Source organism: Lathyrus oleraceus, chromosome 3 (assembly GCF_024323335.1).
Source record: "Lathyrus oleraceus cultivar Zhongwan6 chromosome 3, CAAS_Psat_ZW6_1.0, whole genome shotgun sequence".
NCBI classification, from domain to species: Eukaryota; Viridiplantae; Streptophyta; class Magnoliopsida; order Fabales; family Fabaceae; genus Lathyrus; species Lathyrus oleraceus.
The window spans coordinates 379,125,415-379,152,912 of NC_066581.1; positions in this window are offsets into that span (position 1 = coordinate 379,125,415).

Sequence of the window (27,498 nt, forward strand, 5' to 3'; positions counted from 1 at the left end):
CAGGAACAGAGACTCAAACGGGACTCTTATTGGGGTTCTTATTGGGGATAAGAAAAAGAAAAAGAAAGCGTGAGCAGGACACGACTCTGAGTTAGGGGATAACAAAACATCGGACTGGAGACTTTACTGGGGAAGTAAAGGACTCAAACTGGGGAGAGAAAGAAATTCCAAAGGAAAACACTTCCATTGGAAAGACTCAAGCTGACTCACAAAATGCATGTACTGGGGATAACACCAATACAGCAACACGAATAGGAACACAAATCCGCTGGGGAAATCTAGAAAAGACTTTCCAGGGGAAACCAAAGGATGAGATGTTACCGGTTAGTGAGTAACAAACTCAGGAAGAATGAATATCTAAAACCTGCATACGGGTGAGAGATATCAGTCAACCAAACATCTGAGAAAGACTTGAAAAAGGTACATAAACTCAGGAAAATCTAACTCCACAGGGGACCGAGGTCATAATCGGGAGCAGAAAGGAAGGAAACACCAAGGATACCGGCCTGTAGGTATGTAACAGGTGACCGACCAAAGCGTGAATTGGTGTGTGTTCCAAAACACTCATCATCCTGAAGAAAGCGAAAGCAAACTTGTTTATAGGATGGACATTTGATTCTGTAAAGAATGCAAATCTTACTCAATTGGGGAAACAAACAAAGGATCCGACAAAAGAGCGCATGAGACATATTATCTATAGCCGTCAAAACGTAGATAATATACTCGCATGGAAGATTATCCTGAACCGGGTTGTAGGTTGTTTATAGGATAAAGACCCGAAATGTGAATTGGTTTGTGTTCCAAAACACTCATCACCCTGAAGAAAGCTAGAACAGCAAACTTGTTTATAGGATGGATATTCGATTCCACAAGGAATACGAATCTTACTCTACTGGGGAAGATCAACAAAGGATTCCAACCAAAGAGTGAAAGAGATATATTATTCATTACCGGCAGACCGTGAATAATATACTCGAAAGGAAAAGACACCAGAGATACCGAAGTATATAATAGGTGACTAACCAAAAAGAGAGACAATCGATACCAAGCATCCGGGTAAACGAAAGACAACTCAAAGGGATAAATTGCAAGCGTTCGGCAATTATCCAAGAAAACAAACATTCGATTCCGCAAAAGGAAATACGAATCCTACTCGACTAGGGAAACACAAAAGGTTTCCACTGAGGAGTGAATGAGATATATTATTCATTGCCGTCAAAACGTGAATAATAACCTCGAAAGGAAGATTATCCTGAACCGGGTTGTAGGTTGTTTGTAGGATAAAAAAATCCGAAAAGAACGACATCGGGATACCCAACTAGGTATATAAAGATGACAAATCAACAAGGAGTCACAACATTACCAACAAGAGGGTAAACGAAAGAAGACTCGTCGGGGATACATTGATGAAAATCAATGATCCGGGGAACACGATCACTGACAAACGGTGAAGGGACCCGCTGGGGATAAAATTGCTAGCGTACGGCAATTATCCACAAAAGATTTGCTGGGGATATAAGTGCTTATTCAAGCGACTCATCCAAGCGAAGGAAAATCAACATCGAATACTAGATGAAGATAACCACAAAGAGGGGATTACATCTACCAAAAGTTGGATAGAAAACCACAGAAGGGGAATTGTCATCGGTTGGGACGGACAACAAAGTTGACTCCGTTAGGGGAGAAAACAGGGTTTAAACTACTAGGTAGTAGGCAGAAAAACCGCAAAGATAGGACTTACAACTGCTGGTTTGTAGGCAGAAGGCCAAACATTCCACTGAGGATAAGATGAATGAGCGCCGGTTTGTAAGCAACTATTCATTTATACCACAGGGAAGCGCGAGAGACAGTTAAAAAGGGCCAATTTAGAATCAAACCAAAAAGGCGGACTGAATCAAGACTCGTCCTGATGAGGATATAACTCAAAAGGGTAAACCCGTCCCAATGTGTGTTGGGAGGGAATGGAAACAACCGTCATCCACGAGGATGTATCTCAGTGGGGAAATGGCAGGAAAGGATAGGCACTTTTTGCTTAATGGCTGACTCTATTTTGAGAGGTTAAACACCCGACATCCGCTTTGGGAGATCTATAAAGAGATCTATATCACCATAGCAAGAAACAACAAACAAAAGCTACATGGCAAAAATGCAACATGAATATCTGAATGTTTATGAGTATGCATGAATATGCGTGATTTATGTTTGATGAATGCTGACAAAACAGACATTTCTAACACAAACAGGACCAAGAATCAAACATCCAGTACTATACTTCCAGGGAAAACCAAGGAGGTCCAACTGGAAAGCCAATCTGCAGGAGATCTTCAAGCTGAAAAGCAAAGATCTGCGGGGAGGCAAAAGATCGGAGATATCAGGAAATCTCTGAGTGATGGATCAGCAATCAACCCAACTGGAGAACAGAAAGTCACAACAGGCAACAACGGCCACAAAGACAAATCTGTTGGGGAATGGGATAAATCCCAAAATATCCGCAGGGGAACAAGAGTTCACTGCTATGAAAGCAACTCTACATAACTCCACTAGGGAACAACCCACTGAGGGAGAACAGATCATCCATGTAGAATCTGGCTGCACAAGCAACTCTACCTGGGGAGAACACAAATATCCATTCCATTGGGGAACAACCCACTGAGGAAAAAACAGATCACACAAGTAGATTCTGCAACAAGCTACTCTACTGGGGATCAAAAGCAATTAGGAGATCAACCAAATCTCTGGATGATAGATCACCAACCAACCCTACTGGGGAAAACAGAGGTTTCAACTCCGGCGGAGATTCTGAGGGGGATATCACAGATGCAATCCTGACTCTGTGGAGGAAAACCCATTCTATAGGGGATTTTGCATATACACGATCCACCAAACCACAAACTTACTGACGGTTCCTGGGGAGATCCGTTGAAGAATCCACTGAGGGATACGGAAGAGAGCTGGGGATCAACCACCAAATGCTGACTCTTCTGAGGAGAAAATCCACAACTGCTGAGGAGGAACACAATCACTACCCTGCTGAAGGAATAAGCGCACTGACGGGGAGATATAGCAACTCCGCTGGCGACGTGGCCGGGGAAGAGAGTACTACTAGAGCAAATAAAGTCTTCCACAACACTCTGCTCTAGAGATATATCACGGATCCCATTATCGACTGTGCTGAGGAAAGATGGCAACAATCCAGCTTGCAACAATGCTGGGGAAAGCGGTAAAATACCGGGATATCAATCCACCAACCATTGAATCTTCAACAGGAAAGCAACCATGCCGAGGAGAAAAACCACAACTCCACTGGCGATCGCACTGGGGAGAGTGATAGGGTACCGGGGTCTCAAACCAACCACTACTGAAGCTTCCAAATGGAAATACCCATGCTGGGGGAGAATACTGCTGGAGAAGAAAACGAAGTCTTCAACAACACTCTGCTTATGGAACAACCCTAACAAAAGATCTGCTTGGGGAGCAACCCCAACAAACAAGCAGGAGAAAGAGGATACAACCAATGCCAGGAATATGAACAAATGTCTTACCTGTTGGAAATCATGCTACCCTCGGGAGAGCACTGAGAAATTCTTAAGTATCCTTTCATCATTGTGAATGTTCACTTTGTTTAAAACAACAATTTTGAAAAAATTTATTTGTTTAAAACAATGACATTTTATCAATTGAAACATGCAAAACATTTGTTGAATTGAAACAAATAAGAGTGCAAATAATTGGATAAAAAGCTCAAATTGATTTGGTGGAATGGTAGCCTGCAAATGGCAAGACTCCATAGATCTGTACAAATTTGAAATCAGTGATACATATTGGAAGAGGGCTACATTGAACATAATGATCCTTTCTCTACCAATTTGAATCTCAATGTATGCGAAGCTTCAGTCGATGACGCATCGAGAATCTCTGACGAAAAGACGGCTGCGGAACAGAAAGTCTTGTCAGGATGCAGTTACTTGCCAAATCCCTAATTTTTGCCTAGATTGCCCCAGGGTGAGGTACTCAATCTAGCGGGATGCAAATATACTCTTTTTTTCAAGTCTCTAATATTTGCCTGGATTACCCTTGCGGGTTCTCCACCGAGACGCTCATTTTTGCCTAAGCCGCCCTTTCGGGTTTTCAACTTAGCGAGCTATTCTGTTTTTTTCATTTGCATATACTTTTTTTAGGCAAAGTATTTCTTGACTGCATCTGAATTCACAGGACGAGTGAAATCCTCCCCATCCATTGTTGTAAGCATCAAAGCTCCGCCTGAAAAGGCTCTCTTAACAACATATGGACCCTCGTAGTTTGGAGTCCACTTGCCTCTGGAATCGGCCACGAAAGACAAGACTTTCTTGAGCACGAGGTCACCTTCTCGAAACACGCGAGGCTTGACCTTCCTATCGAATGCTTTCTTCATTCTCTGCTGATATAACTGACCATGGCACATGGCAGTCAATCGCTTCTCTTCAATCAAATTCAGTTGGTCATAACGACTCTGAATCCACTCAGCATCAGTCAACTTGGCTTCCATCAAGACTCGCATTGATGGAATCTCCACCTCTACTGGGAGCACAACCTCCATGCCGTAAACAAGAGAGAAAGGGGTTGCCCCTGTTGAAGTGCGGACAGATGTACGATACCCATGCAAAGCAAATGGCAGCATCTCATGCCAATCTTTGTACGTCACTGTCATCTTCTGGATAATCCTCTTGATAGTCTTATTAGCAGCTTCAACAGCCCCATTCATCTTGGGTCTGTAGGGAGAGGAATTATGGTGTGCAATCTTGAATTCAGCGCACAACTCATCCATCATCTTATTATTCAGATTAGATCCATTATCAGTAATGATCTTATCTGGCACACCATAACGGCAAATCAGCTGGTTCTTGATAAACTTCACAACCACCTGTCTGGTCACGTTCGCATACGAAGCGGCCTTAACCCATTTGGTGAAGTAGTCAATTGCTACGAGAATAAACCTGTGTCCGTTGGACGCTTTCGGTTCAATCATGCCGATCATGTCAATTCCCCACATAGATACGGTAATGCTTTGAACTACACTCTTCATCACAAAGGATCTTACCCGACCAAAGGTATAGGATCCTCATCCCTGGCCCTGAGGCTATAGCTCGAATAGAGGTGGGTGTATCCAGGCTTCACCATGCTCGCCCTTAGATTGACTAGATCTATAGAGGGTGTGCCAGCTACGCGTGAAAGCTTGTATTTCTTTGATGGTGCGTGTTTGAATGTTGTAACTTGGGCGCACAAAGCGTCTCCGATAGCACCCAATGGGAAATTAGTTGTTGTAATTGGACATGCAAAGCATCTCCGATAGCTCCCTTGGATTCTAAAGGCGCATAAGGCGCTATGGGGAAATGATTGTTATAGTCAGGTGCTCGAAGCATATTTGACAACACCCATGACTTCGTGCATGCAACGTGTTGAGGGGTTTTAATTGTTGTAGTCGGGCGCTCGAAGCGTAGGCAATAGCACCCCCGGAGTCCAAGGATGGGCATCGACTGTGCATGTTATTCTCCGGTTCATTGTAACGTATATTTGCATTATGATATTACTGTCAATAATCACAAAAGGAACAAACAATTTAGATTTTTAACGACCTTATTTATAATGGGGAGTCGTATGCTTAGGATACATCCAAGTTTATACATGCAAAATTTTATATACGGATGTGATAAATAAGTAAAATGAAATATAACCAAGCGGGTATCCTGCTAATTATTTTTAGTGGGCTTTCATCTGCCTAGCCACGTTTCAAAGTTTGGATGTTCAACTTTTTAAGTTGCCCTGCAATAGAAGTCACATTGATCTCTATCATGCAATTCTCTCCTTAATCTTGTTGGAGTGTGTAGTGTATATTTTTGGCTGCTTTGAGGTCGGTGAGTAACATTGTTGATCCACCATGGATGTCATTGTTGGTTCTATGTGTTGGCATCAATTTTGGTAAAACCTAGAGTTTTCACAAGTTGTCACAAGTGTTGTCTTGACATGAGATAACAGGTTCCTACAGGATGTTTAAAATGTGGATGTGCAGGATTTAGCTGAGATGTTAGACCTGATGTCAAGACATCTGTATACATAACATTCAGTCTGAATGTTATGTATTATGTGATTGCGCTTTTTATGCTAATCTATGTGTAATTGATGTGATGATTGAACGCGTTATTCAATCAGTAACTAAAACCAGATTGACTTATTTTCCAACAAGATATGATCAGCTGTCATGAGAAGATACGAATGGAAAATAGTTTTAGGGTTTTATGATGTCCAAGCCCAGTCAAACGCTTCTATAAAAAGGGCATGGAAAACCTGGTTTTAACACACAAGAAATAACGAATGAAATAGTGAGAGAGAATAAGGGTTTTAGTCTTGTGTGGTCGTGTGTATTGTGAGCCATTCATTCATCCATAGATGATTGAATTGGACTGACTTTTGAGTTGTAATTTTTCCACTCTAAGCTTTGAAGCATGAGTGTGTGTTTACTTGGTTGAAGCTTTTAAGCAAGATCAAGTATGTGTTCTTGAAGAATGTCTTCTTTCATTGTAATATTTGTTTGTACATCACTGTTGTGATTGAGGGGGAGTGAGTAGGATCTCATATCTAAGAGTTCTTAGATAGAAGTCACGCGAGTAGAGATTAGGTGAAAAGACTGTAACTTGAAGTTGTTTATTGAGAGTCTTTGAACTAATTCTGTTTAGTGGATTTCCTTCCTGGCTTGGTAGCCCCCAGACATAGGTGAGTTTGCACCGAACTGAGTTAATAATTACTTGTGTCGCTTGTACTACTGTTCTTTATCTTTTATCCTGTTTGTATTATTCAGATATTAGTGTCGTGACATTACCTTTGACATCTCATATCTGATACCATAATTTCAATTGGTATCAGAGCAGGCATCCTGCTCTGGTTCTGGGTGAGATCTAGGGACGTTACTTTCTGGTACTATGGATAGAGACGGAGGATCTGTTCACAGACCACCAATTCTGGATGGATCTAACTATGACTACTAGAAACCTCGAATGGTAGCCTTCCTGAAATATTTGGATAATAAGGCTTGGAAGGATGTTCTAACAGGCTGGGAACATCCAGTTATTACTAAGGAAGGAGAAGTTACAACTGATAAGAAGGCTGAGGAACAATGGGCCAAGGAGGAGGATGAACTAGCCCTTAGAAACTCTAAAGCATTGAATGTTATATTCAATGGGGTTGATAAGAACATCTTCAGACTGGTGAACAACTGTGAGGTGGCTAAAGATGCTTGGAATATTCTCAAAACCACTCATGAAGGTACCTCTAGAGTGAAGATGTCTAGATTGCAGCTGCTCACTACCAGGTTTGAAAATTTGAGGATGAAACTATTCATGACTTTCATATGAATATCCTTGAAATTGCTAATGCCTCAGGAGCTCTGGGTGAGAAGATGTCAGATGAAAAACTAGTGAGGAAAATACTCAGGTCACTTCCCAAGAGATTTTCCATGAAAGTGACAGCCATAGAAGAATCTCAAGACATTTTCAATATGAGAGTGGATGAGCTAATTGGATCCCTCCAAACATTTGAGTTGGGAATGTGTGATGGATCTGAAAATAAAGTCAAAAGCATAGCCTTCATGTCAAACACTGAAGAGAAAGAGGAAGAAAGTGGTCAAGATACTGATGAAGATCTGGCAAATGATGTAGCATTACTGGGGAGACAGTTCAATAAACTTCTGAAAAAGATGGATGTAACGTCTAAGTCTAATGTCAAGAACATCTCATCTGACATCAGTAGGTCCAATGATGCTGGAAGAAGAACAAGATCTGATGAAAAGTCCAAACAAGGAAAAGGAGTTCAGTGCCATGAATGTAATGGGTACGGACACATTAGAGCTGAATGTGGGACCTACCTCAAGAAACAGAAGAAGAGTCTTGTTGCTACTTGGTCTGATGAAAGTGAAACAGAAAGAGAGTCTGCAAATCGTGTGACTGCCTTGACTGGAAGATGGGGTTCTAATGAAGACTCAAGTGATGATGAAGTAACCTTTGATGAGTTAGCCACTACCTATATAAAGTTGTGTTACATAAGTGAAGAACTATGTGAACAAGTGGAAAGTCAGAAGAAATTGATAACACAACTGGAGGATGAGAAGACAGAACACTTGGAAACCATCTCTAAGTTGAAGACTGAAGCAGTGTTCTTGAACTCCAAACTGGATGAGATGACAAAGTATGTCAGAATGCTAAACAATGGATCTGACACCTTAGATAAAATTCTTCAAACTGGAAAAATGGCAGGAGACAAGTCTGGCCTTGGGTTCAATGAATCCAAACCTGAGTGTAGTCACACTGGTAGCAAACCAAAGATGTCACATCATGTGTCACGACATCATAAGGAAAGACAACATAAAGGAAAACACCAAAGATGGAGATGTCATTACTGTGTAAAATTTGGCCACATAAAACCTTTCTGTTTTAAGTTGTATGGTTATCCTAGTCTTTCTCATCATCAATCTAGACCCAAACACCACATCCCTGTCAACAAAAAACAATAGGTTCCTAGGACTGGTGCTACTAACCTGATAGCTCACACTTCCTTCAGAGTTTCAGCCAAAGAAGACTGGTATTTTGATAGTGGATGCTCCAGACACATGACTGGAAGCAAAAACCTGCTAATTAACCTTCATCCTCATGCCACCAGCTATGTAACCTTTGGTGATGGAGCAAAGGGTGAAATCAAGGGGATTGGAAAGCTAAACTGCCATGGAGTCCCTAACCTTGACAATGTGTTACTTGTTAAAGGACTGACTGTAAACCTAATCAGCATCAGTCAACTATGTGACCAAGGTCTAAATGTAGACTTCACAAAAACTGAATGTCTGATTACTAATAAAGAAAATGAAGTGATCATGAAAGGAGTCAGGTCTAAGAACAACTGCTATATGTGGAGTTCTCAAGAAACTGGTTATTCATCAATGTGTACTCTAGCCAAAGAAGAAGAAGTGAAGCTATGTCATCAAAAATTGGGCCATCTGCATCTTAAAGGAATGAAGAGGATTATATCTGTTGAAGCTGTCAGAGGAATCCCAAACTTAAAAATTGATGAAGGAAGAGTTTGTGGGGAGTGTCAGATTGAAAACAAACAAAGATGTCACATCAGAAGCTCAGACATGACACCACTTCTAGAGTGTTGGAACTTCTCCACATGGACTTGATGGGACATATGCAGGTGGAAACTCTTGGTGGGAAAAAGTATGTTTATGTGGTGGTGGATGAGTTCTCTAGATACACCTGGGTCAATTTTATAAGGGAAAAATCTTATGTATTTGAGGTATGCAAAGATCTTTGCCTAAGACTTCAAAGCTAAAAACAAAGTCAGGTTATCAGAATCAGAAGTGATCATGGGAAAGAATTTGAGAACAATAAATTTGTTAGATTCTGTTCATCTGAAGGAATTAGTCATGAGTTCTCATCCCCCATTACCCCTCAGCAAAATGGTGTGGTAGAAAGGAAAAATAGAACTCTCCAAGAATCTGTCAGAGCTATGATTCATGCTAAGAAATTGCCCTACCACTTCTGGGCTGAAGCTATGAACATAGCCTGTTATGCTCACAACAAAGTAACCTTGAAGAAAGGGACTCCAACTACTTTATATGAGGTCTGGAAAGGAAGAATACCTACTGTCAAATACTTCCATGTGTTTGGTAGTAAATGTTATATCCTAGCTGATCGTGAACAAAGAAGGAAGATGGATCCCAAGAGTGATGAAGGAATATTTCTGGGTTACTCAACAAACAGCAGAGCATTTAGGGTCTTTAATTCCATAACAAAAGTTATGATGGAATCCATCAATGTTGTTGTTGATGATCAACAGACTGATGTCACAGACGATGTTGAGACATCTCTAACTGATGCCCCGGCTGATTTCCCAGACAAAAGTGATGAGAGTGAACCTACTCAAGCTGAACCTGAAGCTGACAAAATTAATAAGGGACCCTATATCAGAATTCAAAAGGATCATCCTAAAGATCTCATTATAGGAGACCCAAATATAGGGGTCACAACTAGATCAAGGGAAGTGATCTCACATGGATGTTTTGTGTCCAAGATTGAGCCTAGGAATGTCAAGGAAGCCTTAGCTGATGAATTCTGGATCAATGCCATGCAGGAAGAGTTAGGCCAATTCAAGAGAAATGAAGTATGGGAACTAGTTCCAAGAATTGAAGGAATAAATGTTATTGGAACAAAGTGGGTTTACAAGAATAAATCTGATGAACAAGGGGTGGTTACTAAAAATAAAGCAAGATTAGTAGCACAAGGATACACTCAAGTTGAAGGAGTTGACTTTGATGAAACATTTGCCTCTGTAGCTCGCCTTGAGTCCATTAGACTATTGCTTGGAGTGGCATGTATTCTGAAGTTCAACTTGTTCCAAATGGATGTAAAAAGTGCCTTCTTGAATAGTTACTTAAATGAGGAAGTGTATGTTGAACAACCTAAAGGGTTTACAAATCCAAATCTTCCAAAGCATGTGTATAAGTTGAGGAAAGCCCTCTATGGTTTGAAACAAGCTCCTATGGTTTGGTATGATAGACTCACAGTGTTTCTCATTGACAATGGATACAGGAAGAGAGGCATTGATAAGACCATATTTGTTAAAAATGAAGGAGGAAAACTCATGGTGGCTCAGATATATGTGGATGATATTGTGTTTGGTGGGATGTCAGATAAGATGGTCAAACATTTTGTTAAACAAATGCAGTCTGAATTTGAAATGAGCCTTGTTGGAGAGCTGGCCTATTTTCTTGGGCTACAAGTCAAGTAGATGGAAGATTTTATCTTTCTATCTCAAAGCAAATATGCCAAAAACATTATTAAGAAGTTTGGCATGGAGAATGCAAGTCATAAAAGGACACCTGCTCCTACTCATCTGAAAGTCTCTAAAGATGAAAATGGTGTTAGTGTAGATCAAAGTCTCTACAGAAGCATGATAGGGAGTCTTCTATATCTCACAGCAAGCAGACCTGACATTGCTTTTGCTGTAGGTGTTTGTGCTAGATATCAAGCTGAACCAAAAGTCAGTCACCTAAACCAAGTGAAAAGGATACTGAAATATGTAAATGGCACCAGTGACTATGGGATGTTGTACACTCATGGATCTGGATCTGTGCTGACTGGATATTATGATGTTGATTGGGCTAGAAGTGCTGATGATAGGAAAAGCACATCAGAAGGATGCTTCTTCTTGGGGAACAACTTAATATCATGGTTTAGTAAGAAACAAAATTGTGTGTCTCTGTCCACTGCTGAAGCTGAATACATAGCAGCTGGAAGTAGTTATTCTCAACTGGTTTGGATGAAACAGATGCTGACTGAATACAATGTCACGCAAGATGTCATGACATTATACTGTGACAACCTGAGTGCTATAAATGTTTCTAAGAATCCTATTCAGCACAGTAGGACAAAACATATTGATATTCGTCATCATTTTATTAGAGAACTAGTGGAAGATAAAATTATAGCCCTAGAGCATGTTGCTACTGAAATGCAGTTAGCTGATATTTTTACAAAGGCCTTGGATGCAAACCAATTTGAATATCTAAGAGGGAAATTAGGGATTTGTATTTATGAGAATTTGTAGCAATTAAGTTGGAGTGGAAAAGATAATAAAACTATTGTCTGCCTACTTAAAATAAAGTTCCCCATTTATGGTAAATCATCACCTAGTATTGGAAATTCCATCTATTACCTTTTCACACGCAACCTCTACTCAAATATTTCCAACTTCCTACATCTTCCTCAAACCTCTCTGCTAGGGCAACTAAAACCTTTCCACAAAAACAACAAGATGTCACAACATCCAACACCATCTGGTTCTAAAACTACTAAACCTACTCACAAAGATAGAACGCCTTCTATGGACTTTCTTGATGAAGATATTTTAGACGTGATTCCCCTGTTTGTCATTCCAGGCGAAGCTCCTGACTCCAACCATCCCATGGATGCATCTGCCACTGCATGCCCTACTCGAGGTAACAGTTCTAATGTCCCCTCCAGCGCTACTCATACTCCTAGTTCTAAGGATGACATGCATCACATTGATCGTGTCATAAGAAACCTAGTCACTAGGATTCTCAATGAAGGACATTCTGTAAAAGGAGATTCTACTCCTCTATCAAGAAGGGACCCCTCTCCTGAGGTTGGACCTCATAATGAGAAGGATGATGATTCCTCTAGGTCTGAAAAAGATATGGCTGCTGAAGGTTTGTGCTCTTTAGGGAAAACTTTGTTTGGTAAGAAATCGGTGGCATCACCTACTGCCAATGCTTCACAGTTTAAGAAGCATGATTCTGCAAAGAAGGTGATTGACCTAGAAGTTGATAGTTCAGATGATCAAGATGATAGCTTGCTTCATCACTTGAAGCCTTGTGTGGCTAAGAGGATGAAGACTAGAAAGGGTAGGTCTGTGGCTGAAATGATGTCAGCCAAAACTGCTAAGAAGACTACTAGTGTAGGCCCCTCAAAGTCTTGGAGCAAAGTGGAGGTGAAGAAGAGGAAAGTGAGAGAAATTTATGAGTCAGATGAAGATGTTGAAGAAGATGTCCCTGACATCTCCCCTGTCAAGAGGACAACTGTTAGGAAATCCCCTGCAAAAGTTGTTGCTATACACCTGGACAATATTTCTTTCCATCTTGAAGATGGAGCAGCAAAATGGAAGTTTGTAATCCAAAGAAGGGTGGCGGTGGAGAGAGAATTGGGCAAGGATGCTGTGGAGGTTAAAGAGGTCATGAACCTGATTAAAACTGCTGGATTAATTAAAACTGTTGTTGGGTTATCTCAGTGTTATGAAGGACTGGTGAAAGAATTTGTGGTCAACATCCCTGAAGACATTCCTGATAAAAACAGCAAGGAGTTTTGTAAAGTGTTTGTAAGAGGGAAGTGTATCACTTTTTCTCCAACTGTGATTAACAAGTTTATAGAAAGAGGACAGAAGGTGCATGTGAACTGGAACCCACAGACAATAAGGTCTGTAGGGAAATTACTACAAGATAGGTCAAGGAGTGGGCGAGTAAGAAGCATCTCCCTGCTGGGAAGCTGACTATGAAATATGCTATTTTGCACAAGATATGGTCAGCAAATTGGGTGCCTACCAATCACATCTCTATAATTTCAAATGCCCTTGGAAGGTTCATCTTTGTTGTTGGAACCAAGCTGAAATTTGATTATGGTAGATTTATGTTTGAACGAATTGTCAAACATGCTTCTACAAATGCAGTGAAGTTGCCCATAGCTTTTCCCTCAATGATTTGTGGGATTATCCTGAGCCAGCAACCTGGAATTCTGAGCATAAATGATCTTCCTAGTAGAAGAAAACCTCCTCTATCAGTTCATTACAAATTGTTTGACGGCAGTCATGTCGAGGACATTGTCATGACATCTGTTGTGAAGAAGCCGGCCTCAAAAGGTGGCCTTATTGCTGAGCTGAAAGAAACCTATAAGGAATTGGATACTGGGATAAGAGTAGCAACAGCCAGGAAGGAAGCTTTAGAGGCTCTGATTGAAAGCTTGGAGCAAGCTGATAAAGAGAATGTTGGACAGGCCAAGGAAACAGAAGCCTAAACCTCTAGTGAGAGGTATGAATCTAAAGATGAAACAAGTGGCAGTTATGGTTCTGATGCTGATAAAGATGCAAGCTCCTATGACTAGTTTTGTTAAAGTTGTCCCCCCACTCTTCTGATGATGAGTTGTGATGGATGTTCTGGTGTTTCTTTTGGTAGTCATGTTTTGCTACCTTGATGTATTTTTTTTTGGGTTCTTTTTGGTTTTTCTGGATTTTTATCTCAACTTGTATAGTTGTGTGTGTTCTGGGATCTGTAACACTTAACAATCTGCTTTGACATTCTATGTGACATTCTGTTTGACTAATAGAAATTTATTTTGTCTCTTTTGTCACTTTTGGCTAAAAAGGGGGAGAAGTAGCTAAAGTAGCTATGTTATACTATAAACAGATGACAAATGATGTTGAAGATGATGTATGTTGGAGATAATCTATTTAGTACAGGTGATGTTGAAGGAGATGTTATATAGGGAGGTGTAAGTTACAGGTGATGATAAAGAGGAGAAGTGTTATGTCTGTGTTGAGCAGACTGAGGGGGAGGTGGTGCACAAGCGCATGTGTGTTTAATATGTGTTTACTAGTTGCTATCTTAGCTAGTAATGTGTGTTTTATTACTTCTGCTGCTAAACTGATACTGAGATTGTTCTCTTGTGAAACAAATGATCTGATGTATGTTTTAGCCAAAAAATTCCAAAGGGGGAGTTTGTTGGTTCTATGTGTTGGCATCAATTTTGGTAAAACCTAGAGTTTTCACAAGTTGTCACAAGTGTTGTCTTGACATGAGATAACGGGTTCCTGCAGGATGTTTAAAATATGGATGTACGAGATTTAGCTGGGATGTCAGACCCGATGTCAAGACATCTGTATACTGTAATACCCCAAAATTTACCCTTCATTTTTCCTGGAAGCATGGGGTTATGTTTTACACTTCATTAGCATCATATTAGGTCCTACTCATTGCATACTGCATTAGTGACATGGAGATCAGGTTTTGATTGATCACTCCTTAACAGGAGGAGCCCACACAAAGCAAGATTGAGAATTGGACTTCATTTTCTAAGTATACAAGTCTCAAGGGTCTCAGGGGGGTCCAGGTATCTTGTTATGGTCCTCAGTTCATCAGTGAAGGATTCAAAGCTATCAGAGTGTTCATCTGGATTTAATTAGAAATTAGGGTTTCATGGCTGCCTGCAACAGGAAATGTTTGGTTGGAAGTAGAGGAGCTCATCCATGTCATGATTAGAGAGGCATCTTGGCCTAGGAAGATTCACAATTATCTCAGAAAGATCCATTGGCAATCAGTGCAATCAGTTCCTGATCATTTTGCCCTAAAACTAGGGTTTGGTTTAAAATCAGTTTATTTCTGATTCTTTGGGTGAAACTCTTTTCCATGGCCCTCCATATGTCCACAAGGGTCTACGTACAAAAAATCAGCTCTTTATTTGAGCTAGAAGTGCTTCAATTGATCAATGGAATCGGGAATCAAACAGTTTGGGAAAAGTCAACTGTGGGGCCAGAAAAGTCAACTCCTGACTTTTTGAGAGTGGAATCTCAAAATTCATGCCTAGGGGATCCTACATGTGAAATTTTGATCAAGGTTGGATCATGGATTCATCATTTAATCAGGAATTGGAAAAGTTACTTAATTTGGAAATGTTTGACTTTCCATTTAGGGCAAGTTTTCATGATTGTTGCACTCACTTTAAGCCCATTTTTCATCAAGATAAAAGCTCCATTTGACAATTTCTCCATCATGAAAGTTGTTACTCTTGTTCCAAGCTTTCTAGAGATATAAAGTTTGCTCCATTTGGATTAGAATTGAGAACGTTATGCTTAGTCAAAGTGAGACATTTTTTAGGACACTTAGAAAAAATTCTAAGTCCAAAATCTTCAAAATTTGTCAAGACTTCTTGGCCAATTTTCTTGCACTTCAAGGAATTATTTGAAAATACTTTCTTCACAACAATTGTACCTTGCCATGTCCTCTTTCACATCCTTTTGGAATCATCTCATTTGGATCCATGGTTTGAGAGATACATTCATTTAAAGTGGGCACCATGACTTGATTTTCTAGGCAGATTTTGGGCCTGGCTGGCCCAATCAGATTTTTTAAGCATGTTGCACAAACCAGTCACATTTTTTTACCTCTTTTGGCCATGCATTAGACATCCATTCACTTAAGTTTGGCCCAAAATAACAACATTTTACACCTCACTTCACACTTTTATTCTTATGGATAAATCACTTATTAAAAAGCCCATGAGAACACCTAATCCACCCTATTTAAGAAGCTGAAACCCTAACCCTAAAGGAGGATTGGAATTTCGTGGCAAGGAGGCAAAGCTTCATCACATATTAGATTCCATTCCACTTCTATTTTCCATTAGGTAATCATCTCTTCCATGGCCATGTTTTGATATATCTACGTTTGCATACCATGTTCATCACCATTAATCCTTCCATTTTCATATTTCTTTTTCTTATTTAAAATATTTTCTTCATCCATAAAATTACCCAAAAATATTTTTCACTTTTCTTGACGTTTTATTTAATTTTATATAATTTTTATTTTCGTATTTTTTTAATATTAATATTTTATTTTAAATATTTATTCTAAATGGTCCATTTTAACACACTTTTTTTTATTGATTTTATTTTTATGAGTTAAAATTATTGTTAGCATTTTATTTTTGGGATGAAGGTTGACCACTGTCTCATGGTCAACCTGACCTTTTATTGGAATTTTATTTCATGTTTTCAATTTATTTTGGATTTATTTTTGACCTAGTTTGGTTGGTTGACTTTTAATTTGACTTCTGTTTTATTTTAATTAATTCACGTGCCAATTTTCATTATTTTTAAAATATTTTGGGGGGAGGATGATGTCCTGATCCCACATTATTTATTTTAATTTTTCATAATTTTCTTGATTAATTTACTATTTATTCTTGATTTATTTCTGACCTAGTCTCATTAATTGACTTTTGGTTTGACCTCTATTTTATTTTAATTAATTTATGTACCAATTTTCGTTATTTTTAAAATCTTTTTGGGGGATGATGATGTCCTGACCCCACCTCATTTAGTATAACTTTTCATAATTTTCTTGATTAATTTTCTATTTATTTGTTATTTTTTAAGTTGACTTGAATTTTCAGTTGACTTCTTTATGATCGATGTTTGACTTAGGGATTGCTTGTGGCAATTGAAGAGATCTTTTGATCCTCCCTTGTTCATCTCATATGCCATGTATTAGAGGCCTTTTACCTTGATTTTATTTGGTCCTTACCTCATTTCCTGATTAAATTATTCAGTGGACCCTTCGTGTGTATATTTTCATCTGTTTGATTCATCTGTTATCTTTTATACTTGTTTCTCTCATTCATGCTTTCTATTGCTTGATTATTTAACATGTTCATACTCCCATGCATTGTTTAAATGCTCCATTATTTGATTCTTTGGTTTGATTATATATTGTTTATTTATCTGATCTGATTGATAACTGTTGCTTACTTGTATGATGTATGAGGCATATATTCTTATTGTTTGTTTGCCATGAACAATCCCCATTCATAACAAATGTACCCCTCTCCCATAAAGTGTATAATATTTATTTCTTTATTTCTTTAGTCACCTGTTAATACAAGAATTAAAACGAACATCCGATAACCATTTCAAAATAAGATCAAAAGCTCGATCCAACGTCGAGTAATCATTTTCAAAACTTAACAGAACCAGCACGCGTTCATCCATCCTCTTGTAAGTCGATTGCCTCAGGCATCGCCATCTACCTGTAAGTTGATTGCCTCCGGCATCGCCATCTACCCTTATCCGTAACTCCTCTCCGCGCTCCATCTGTCGACTCTTGTTCCGTTTAGGTAGCACCCATTAAGTAGAACCCTTTGTATGATAACATAGGTAGAATTACCCTATTCTTTGCATGCTAACATTAGGTAGATGTTCCCCTTTGTAAATCCTAACACATAGGTCCATATTGCATGACAACTCTAGAGCAGAGCTTCCCCACTTTTAGACCTTCCGTGCATCTCTGGTCTTGTGGCATGTCAGGCGGTTCTATTGCAAAGAGGTGACTGTCTAAGACTTGATTCAGCGAGCTGCGACGCCTACTGCTAGGACGTTGAACACACTGCCCACCCTCCTTTGACACAGCTGGTGTCCTCTTTTGTAAGTCCATGTTCAGATGGCAATCCTTAACCCCTAGTTAGCCGAACTAGGTTTTGCTCTAATTCTCATTCCAAATGAGATACGTAGGTGTCATACCCCAAAATTTGCCCGTTAATTTTGAAAGACATTTTTTAAGGCACTCCAACTCATTACTCAAGGCATTGACCTTAAAGGAACAAAGACCCAGCTCACAGATGGCCAAATCCAGAAAATGGCCCAAACTGGCATGCTCGCTAGGCGAGCAAATCCTTCGCCTAGCGAACCCTTCGCTACAATACTCGCCTAGCGAAGCTTGCGAATACCAGAAAATTCTGGGCTTCATTCTGAGCCCATTAGGTCACAATAAACCATTATAAATACCAACATTTCAGTCAGAAAGGGAGAGGACAGAAGGAGACGAACCGGAACCCTAGTAATCAAACCTTGGAGGCTAACCAAGAGAATTCAGAGCACCCTAACAGAAACCCTGAAGGTAACTCATCTGCACAAAAGTTACCTCCGCCCAACTCAATCCGATACCAAAGGTGGTCTGCCAATTCAACGTTGCAATTCAATTGCAAACAGGTTTGCGCATCACTACTGTTTTATGCTTCCAATATGTAATCTCTGAATACATAATGCATCATGGTTGAACTGTTGGATATGTAATTAGAGTTTGCATGTGAGTTTACGTATGCCTGAATATCCTGAATGTTTGACCATGTTATTTCTGTAATTGAATGTCATAGGGCGTGCAGCATGCTGAGATCGTACTGTTCTGAAATTCAAAACCCGCAGCCGCTCGCTAGCACATCGCTAAGCGAGCATGTAGCGAGTATTCGCTAAGCCTTCGCTAGGCGAGGCAGAGGCGAACGTGACAGTCGCTAATATTTTGGCGGTTCTGTTCTATGCTTATCTGATCTGTTCTATTTTAATCATGTGTTATTTTGCATGACATTCCTACTGCTGTGTTTCTTTTGCAGTGTAATCCTCGATTGCACCCCCATTTGGTATTCTGACCTGTTTGCTGAATATTGTAAGGACTCACATACTCCCGAAGAGGGTAGCTTGCTAGGTATCCCACTTTATTTGTGGGATACCCTTGTGGAGATTCATCCTATTTACTTAATTGATTTTAATGTGGAGATTCATCCTATTTACTAAATTGATTTTAATGTGGAGATTCATCCTAATTACTTAATTAATATGGACCTAATTACCTAATTGATTACAACTACCTAATCGATTGTAAAATATTGTCGTTGAATATGTGATCTTGGACCTCTCTTTGTTGCCTTACGATATTACGGCATTATGGTCATGTCCCGCGAATGTGGGGATACACCTGGCAAAGACCCTTCGGTTAAATCATCATGTCCCTATAAAATAAATCATAGTCCCTCGGATGTTGCCTGCGAATATATGATTTTGTCCCTCGATGATCCTTCGTTGTAGCCTACGGTTAAATGATGATCGTCCCTTCGAATGCTAAGGTATCCTTACAAATGTTGCCTTCAATGACCAATCGATGACCCTACGATGACCCTTTTTACATCCAAAGGATAAAACTACTCACTTCTCAATAGTAAGGACAGTTTTACCCTCATAAGGATAGGAAATGCCCATAAAGGCCTTGGGTAGGTATGACCCTTAATTGCTGATTCACAACCTAAAATATTTTTCACACCCCACACCTTTCAAAATATCTTGAGAAAACCACCACTTGGTATACATTCATACTAGAATCATTACCGAGTTATATTTTTCTAAGTAACTTTCAAAACTAAACGAGATAACCACTTTGTATACATTCATACAAGAATCATTACAAAGTTAAATTCTCTTTTCAAAACATTTTTTAGCAATTCACAAACACTTTTTTCAGACAAACATAAGTGATCCAGCAATTAAGAGCCCATGGATAACCATGGATATAAAGGGTGCTAACACCTTCCCTTTGTATAATGTACCTCCCGAACCCAAAAATCTAATCAAGGTCTTTCCTGTTCTTTTCCACCTTTCCTTATTGGATAAAAGAAAAGTCGGTGGCGACTCTTGCTATCCGCGACATTTGCTTTCCAAAGCAAAAACACACAAAGTCAGTTCACCGTATGACAGAACTGGCGACTCTGCTGGGGATGCCATAAAAAGAGAGGTTACCTTAAAAACAAGATCACTTATTCAAATTGTATGATTTACTTTTAAGGGATTGCTTGGGTATTTTATGCTTGAATGAAAGATCCTACACCTGGATCTAGTGTACCTTAGGTAAGTAGCAAAAGATCATCGCGACTATCCAGCGTATACTGGAATGGTCAAAATGATGGCTACGGTTAATGTGACACTTTGGATGTCCTGATGTTCCTCATGTTTACTTGAGGAAAAATTTGGCTTCCGCGTGGTGTCATCAAAGCATTAACCAGACCTTTAGAACCCTAATTGACTCATCCTAGCCATTAGAAAGTAGTGAGATAACTGACTTCGGTTCCGACTGGGGTTGGTTGAGACTCGATACTACACTCTTTGAGATTGGACTTTGGGGAAGCTTTGGTCAACCACTTGGTGTTGCACTGAAGTGGACTTAAGGAAAGGTCAATGATTTGAGATCCTTCTAGAACCCGGTTACTATTCTAGGACAGGTTGAACCAACCAAACTTCAGTGGGGAGGGTACTTACCTATGGAACTCATGCAAGCCTTAAGACCTAGGAATGATTGTTGTGTGACTTGTTTGTGCTTGTTGTTTACTTAACATCATAACATCATAACATCATAACATCATAACATCATAACATCATGGCATTGTACTAACCATTTCAAGGACTTAGGGATTTAGCTTTGCTCTGTTAAACAGGTTATGGCTTCCAGGAAGACCATCCGGATCAATCTTGTAGCGATCTCTCCTCAACTCAAGGATTTAGTGTCAGAACTTCCCGATCAGGCTCAGTTCATCAAGAAACATGGTTCTCTCCTCAATTTGGTTACCACTGGTTTCAAAGAGGATATGATGAGGGTTCTATTCCAGTTCTTCGATCCTAAACATCATTGCTTCACATTCCCAGATTATCAGTTGGTACCCACATTAGAAGAATTCTCCAGGATGCTTGGGATACCTATCCTTGATCAAACACCTTTCAGTGGTTTAGAAAAGATTCTGAAGTCTGAAGAAGTTGTCGCGGCTTTACACATGACAAAGTCCGATATTGAAACCAATTGGGTAACAAGAAGTGGAGTTAAGGGTTTACTTGCCAAGTTTCTGATAAATAAGGCCCGAGAATTCTTAAAGGTTATAAATGTCCATGCTTTCGAAGACATCCTAGCGTTACTAATCTATGGTTTGGTGTTATTTCCTAATCCCGACCAATTCGTAAATATGAATGCTATTAAGATATTTCTCACTCATAACCCTGTGCCTACCTTGCTTGGAGACATTTTGCATTCCCTTCACACCCGTACTATGAAAAGGCAAGGGACTCTCATGTGTTGCATACCTTTATTGTCTAGGTGGTTTATTTCGCACCTTCCTCAATCAGTCTTGAAGAATGAGCAAAATCTGAAATGGTCTCAAAGGATAATGTCGCTCTCCCATTCAGACATCCGTTGGTGTCCTCATCTCAAAGAAAATGTTATCATCATTGACCGTTATGGAGAATTCCCTAACGTACCACTCCTGGGGATAAGAGGAGGTATTACTTATAACCCAGCTTTAGCCCTATGCCAGTTGGGGTATGCTCGAAGAGAGGGTCCACATGAAAGAATTATTCAAGGCACTGTGTTTGACTATGACACCGATTCCCAAGGTCTTCGTCAGAGATTTGTACGAGCCTGGGGCATGGTGAAAAGAAGCACTTTAGGACAGAAAAACTCTATTCCTATGGAACCTTATGGGTACGCGCCAGAGCTCGTGAACTTGTCATGCCATACCTTGCAGTTGGACCGCTGATTGTTGAACCAGAGGTTGAAGAAGGTACTCCTCAGATCATTCCTTATCCAGATATGCCTACCGAGGTTGAAGAATTAAAGAGATCCTGGATCCAGTTGAGAGAGGAAAGGGATACTTTTGAGACTCAGTTCGTTGCAGAAAGGAAGAAAGTATTAGAGCTCACCAGCCAGCTTAATGAGGAACGAAGACTCAATACATATCTTCGTCCGAAAAGAAGCCGTCCCTGGGAGATTTGAGCTTTCATTGTATTTCTATTATTTCCTTTTGTAATGAACATTGATTAAAGAAATTATTAATAAAAGTTTCCCTCTTTTTGGTGGTTTACGCAAAGTTAAATTCCAGGAGTCCTTGAAAACATTTCATACATTGCATAGCATAACATAACATTGCATAACAGGTATCCCAAAAAATCAATATTCTCACGATCTTCCTTCCAAACAGAAAAATGGCTCTCGAACAAACTGTCAAAGATCTCCAAGCTCAGAAGGCTCAATTCCAGGAGATGATGCTGAGCTTATCCAAGGGGCAGGAAGAACTGAAGGCTCTCTTGCTCGAGAAGAAGAAAGACAAGAAACCTGTGAGTTACATTAACCTGGGAAGAAGGCTTAAAGGACAGGCTGCGGGAGTCAAGATTAGACTTCCGAAGGATCAAGAAGAGGAGACGGAGAATGATTCAGAAGAGGAGAATGCTGATCCTCTCAACCAGGAGGACGACGATGAAGATTATGAAGATGAACAGTACTCTCCAAAAGAGGATAAGTATAAGTTGTTGGAAGAACGCATGCTAGCTATGGAGGGTCAGAAAGCGCCCGGTCTGGATTTCGAAAGCTTGGGACTGGTCTCTGATGTGGTCATTCCCCGCAAATTCAAGGTCCCCGCTTTCACTAAGTATGATGGGGCATCTTGTCCTCAGATGCATCTGAGAGCTTACGTGAGAAAGATTCAGCCGTATACCACTGATAGGAAGCTATGGATCCATTTCTTCCAGGAGAGCCTGTCTGGCACACAGTTGGAGTGGTATTATCAGCTCGAGAGCTCTAGCATCCGCACCTGGACTGATTTAGCGACAGCTTTCTACAAGCACTACCAGTACAATTCTGAATTGGCACCTACTCGGCTACAGTTGCAGAATATGACTATGGGATCTAAAGAAAGCTTCAAAGAATACGCTCAAAAATGGAGAGATTTAGCTGGCCGAGTCAAACCCCCTATGACTGATCGAGAATTAGTGGACATGTTCATGGGTACACTGACTGGCCCATTCTACAGCCATCTACTGGGAAGTTCTTCATCGGGTTTCACTGACCTTATATTGACAGGTGAACGTGTTGAAAGCGGTATTCGAAGTGGAAAGATACAGGCGGCTACCTCTGCAAGCAGCAAAAAGTCCTATCAGGGAAAGAATGAATCAAATGCTGTGTATGGTGAAAGGGGTCATAACAAGAAAAGCCGTGACCATACCATTGGAGCAGTTTCAATTGCAGCGCCGCCAGCTCAAAACTTCCAGCACAGACAAGACAGGCCGAGAAGGCAGTTTACCAAGATCAATATGACTTTAGCACAAGCACTGCAAGGTATGCTAAAGGCAAATTTAATCACTCTCAGAGGCCCTCCTGTAAATCTCAACACTACTTCTCCCCGTTATAATCCCAATGCCAGGTGTGCGTATCACTCCGATAGCCCCGGGCATGATACAAACGATTGCTGGTTGTTGAAGAATAAGATTCAGGATATGATCGATGCTGGGGAAATTGAATTTGATCCTCCGGAGACCCCTAATGTCATCACTGCTCCTATGCCTACCATGACAAGACTGTTAATTCTGTGGATGACAATTCTCACATTGCTAATGTAGCCGACTTAGTGTCTCCTCTCCTGACCATCAAGAAGAATTTATTGCAAGCTGGTTTATTTCCAGGTTGTGCTGAAAGTTGCGGTCTTTGTGTACTTCGACCCGATGATTGCCCGAAGTTGAGAGATGGTATTCAGCGGCTGATGGACGATCGTACAATTCTCTTCGAAAAGATTCCTAAGGTGGAAAACCCTGTGGCAGAAATATTTGTGATTGCTAGGTCCAGTGAAGATTACCGCTACTAGAGTACCTGTGAAGATTACTGCTGAGCCCAAGGTAGCTCCTCTAATCATTACTGCACCTGGCCCAGTACCGTATTCCTCAAGCAAAGCCATTCCGTGGAATTATGGAGGTGATGTTTACATCCATGGCGTGAAGCAAGTTGGTAATTCTGCTAATCCTAATGACATTGTTGGGACTAGTAAAGTTACTCGAAGTGGAAGGATCTTCTCTCCAGAAATCTCACCTCCCGCCCCTGAAACCCGAGGAAAGGAACCAGTTAACCCTTCTCAGTCAGGGACACCCGTCGAAGTTACTACTGAAGATGTTGCCAAACAAGAAATGGAAGAAATGCTGAAAATCATCCGCAAGAGTGATTTTGATGTGGTAGAACAGCTGGGGCATACCCCGTCTAAGATCTCGATGTTATCCTTGTTGTTATCTTCTGAATCGCATGCCAATGCATTGATAAAATTCTTGAAGACTGCTCATGTACCTCAGGAAACATCCGTCGATCAGTTCGAAAATTATGTTGCTCATTTGGCTGTTGACAATGGCCTAGGCTTTTCCGATGCTGACCTGACACCAGCAGGAAAGAATCACAATAAAGCTTTGCATATCTCCATTGAGTGTAAGGGGATCACCTTGTCTCATGTGTTGATCGATAATGGCTCTTCTTTGAATGTGCTACCGAAAGCCGTGCTCGATAAACTTGACTGTAAAAGCATTGAACTGAAGCCTAGTGACATTGTGGTGCGTGCTTACGATGGTACGAAGAGTGTTGTCCATGGTGAAGTGGTTCTCCCTATCAAGATAGGACCTCAAGTCTTCAACACTATCTTTCACGTAATGAACATTCGTCCTGCCTATTCCTGCTTGCTGGGATGCCCTTGGATTCATGGGGCAAGTGCTGTAGCCTCGTCTCTCCATCAAAAGTTGAGGTATCCAATAGAGGGCAAGATTGTCACTGTGTGTGGAGAAGAAGAATATATTGTCAGTAGTGTGCAGGCCTTCAGATACGTCGAGATGGATGGTGAATTCTTTGAGACTCCTTCTCAGTCATTTGAAGTAGTTCCTCTGACTAATCCTGTCCTTAAGCCAACTTCCTGTGTCCCCAAGGTTATTAGTGCTCCTCCTGCCATGATTTCTCTGAAAGATGCTCAAGCCGTGGTTGAAAATGGTGGTCGTACTGGTTGGGGTCAACTGATCAACGTACCATACAAGTCTGACAAGTCTGGTCTGGGATTTAACTCTGAAAAGATGGTCAAAGATCAAATTAATGCTGTAGAAGATGCTGATAGCGATTGCGACCTGGATAGCTGGATTTTCCCAACAATTGGTGACGGACTCAATAATTGGAAGGCTGAAGACACTATCCCGATTTCCTTTAGTCAGGAGTAATTGTTATTGTCTGTTTTAGTGTTGCAATTTTTTAATTTTTACAATTGAACTTCTTAAAGCATTGTTTCTATGCCCGGGGCACAATAGCTAATTTGTTAAGGGTTTTGTCGTTTTCATAAGCATATTCACATTCAATAAATCAATGGACTTTTTTGCATTCAAATATCGCGCTCTTTATCTTTCCTGTCATCTTTTAAACAAGCTATGTATTCTTACACACACTCACGTAACAAATTGCAGATCCATACCCACTCTGGATCCTGTTGATAATAGTTCTACTACTGTTCATTATGACTTTGAAAATCCGATCTACCAAGCCGAGGATGGAAGTGAGGAAGATTGTGAAGTACCTGGAGAACTTGCCAGACTGGTATTGCAAGAAGAGAAGACTATACAGCCGCATGAAGAGTCAATCGAAATGGTAAACTTGGGTACTAAAGTGGACAAGAAAGAAGTCAAAATAGGAGCAGGCTTGGGAGACAGTGTCAAGGAAAGATTGATTCATATGTTACATGACTATATGGAGATTTTTGCTTGGTCGTATGAAGACATGCCAGGACTGGATACTGATATAGTAGTGCATCGTTTGCCAATGAAGGAAGATTGTCATCCTGTTAAGCAAAACGTTCGCCGCATGCGTCCTGAGATGTCCGAGAAAATCAAAGCCGAAGTTATGAAACAGTTCAATGTCGGTTTTCTAGCTGTTACTTCTTATCCTCAATGGGTTGCTAATGTGGTACCAGTGCCAAAGAAGGATGGTAAGGTGCGAATGTGCGTCGATTACAGAGATCTGAATAAAGCGAGTCCCAAAGATGACTTTCCACTTCCGCACATTGATGTTCTGGTAGATAACACCGCTCAACACAAAGTATTCTCCTTCATGGATGGATTCTCGGGTTATAACCAGATTAAGATGGCACCTGAAGACATGGAGAAAACTACGTTTGTGACGCAATGAGGCACTTTCTGTTACAAAGTAATGCCGTTCGGTTTAAAGAACGCTGGGGCAACATACCAGTGTGCTATGGTAGTGTTGTTCCATGACATGATCCATCACGAAATAGAGGTATATGTGGATGACATGATAGCCAGATCTCATACTGAAGAAGAACATCTCGATCATTTGTACAAATTGTTTGAGAGGTTGAAGAAATACAAGCTGAGATTGAACCCGAACAAATGCACCTTTGGAGTAAGATCCGGTAAACTCTTGGGATTTATTGTCAGTGGTAAAGGAATTGAGGTTGACCCGAATAAGGTGAGAGCTATTCAAGAAATGCCAGTGCCCCGTACAGATAAGGAAGTCAGAGGTTTCTTGGGACGTTTGAATTACATCGCCCGGTTTATCTCCCATTTAACTGCTACCTGCAAACCCATCTTCAAACTACTGAGGAAGAATCAAGAGATGATATGGAATGACGAATGTCAAGAAGCTTTTGACAAAATCAAGAAGTATCTCCAGGAACCTCCGATCCTGATGCCACCAGTTGAAGGAAGACCTCTAATCATGTATTTGACCGTGTTAGAAAATTCAATGGGGTGTGTGTTGGGGCAACATGACGAGTCTGGTCGAAAAGAGCATGCCATATACTACCTTAGCAAAAATTTTACCGACTGTGAAACAAGATACTCACTGCTCGAGAGAACTTGCTGTGTTTTGGCCTGGGCTGCTCGCCGACTAAGACAGTACATGTTGAATCATACCACTTTGTTGATTTCTAAGATGGATCCTATCAAATACATATTTGAGAAACCTACCCTCTCCGGAAGAATAGCAAGATGGCAGATGATTTTAACAGAGTATGATATCCAGTATACTACCCAGAAAGCAATCAAAGGAAGCGTGCTAGCTGATCATTTGGCTCATCAAGCAGTGGATGATTACCAATCTATGAATTTTGAGTTCCCAGATGAGGATGTCATGCTTGTTACTGATTATGAAGAACCTGGACCGGATGAAGGACCCGAACCGGGATCCCGATGGACTATGGTTTTTGATGGATCTTCTAATGCATTGGGCAATGATGTTGGTGTTGTAATTATTTCTCCCAAGGGTTGTCATACTCCTTTCACTGCTAGACTATGTTTCGACTGTACCAACAATATGGCCGAGTATGAAGCATGTATTTTGGGACTCAGAGCTGCTATAGACCTAAGAATCAAGTTTTTGAGTGTGTACGGAGACTCAGCATTAGTAATCAGTCAGATCAAAGGAGCATGGGACACTAAACATCCGAATCTCATCCCTTATCGAGAGCGGGTGTTGACATTAATCCCATACTTTGAAGAGATTACATTCGAACATATTCCACGAGA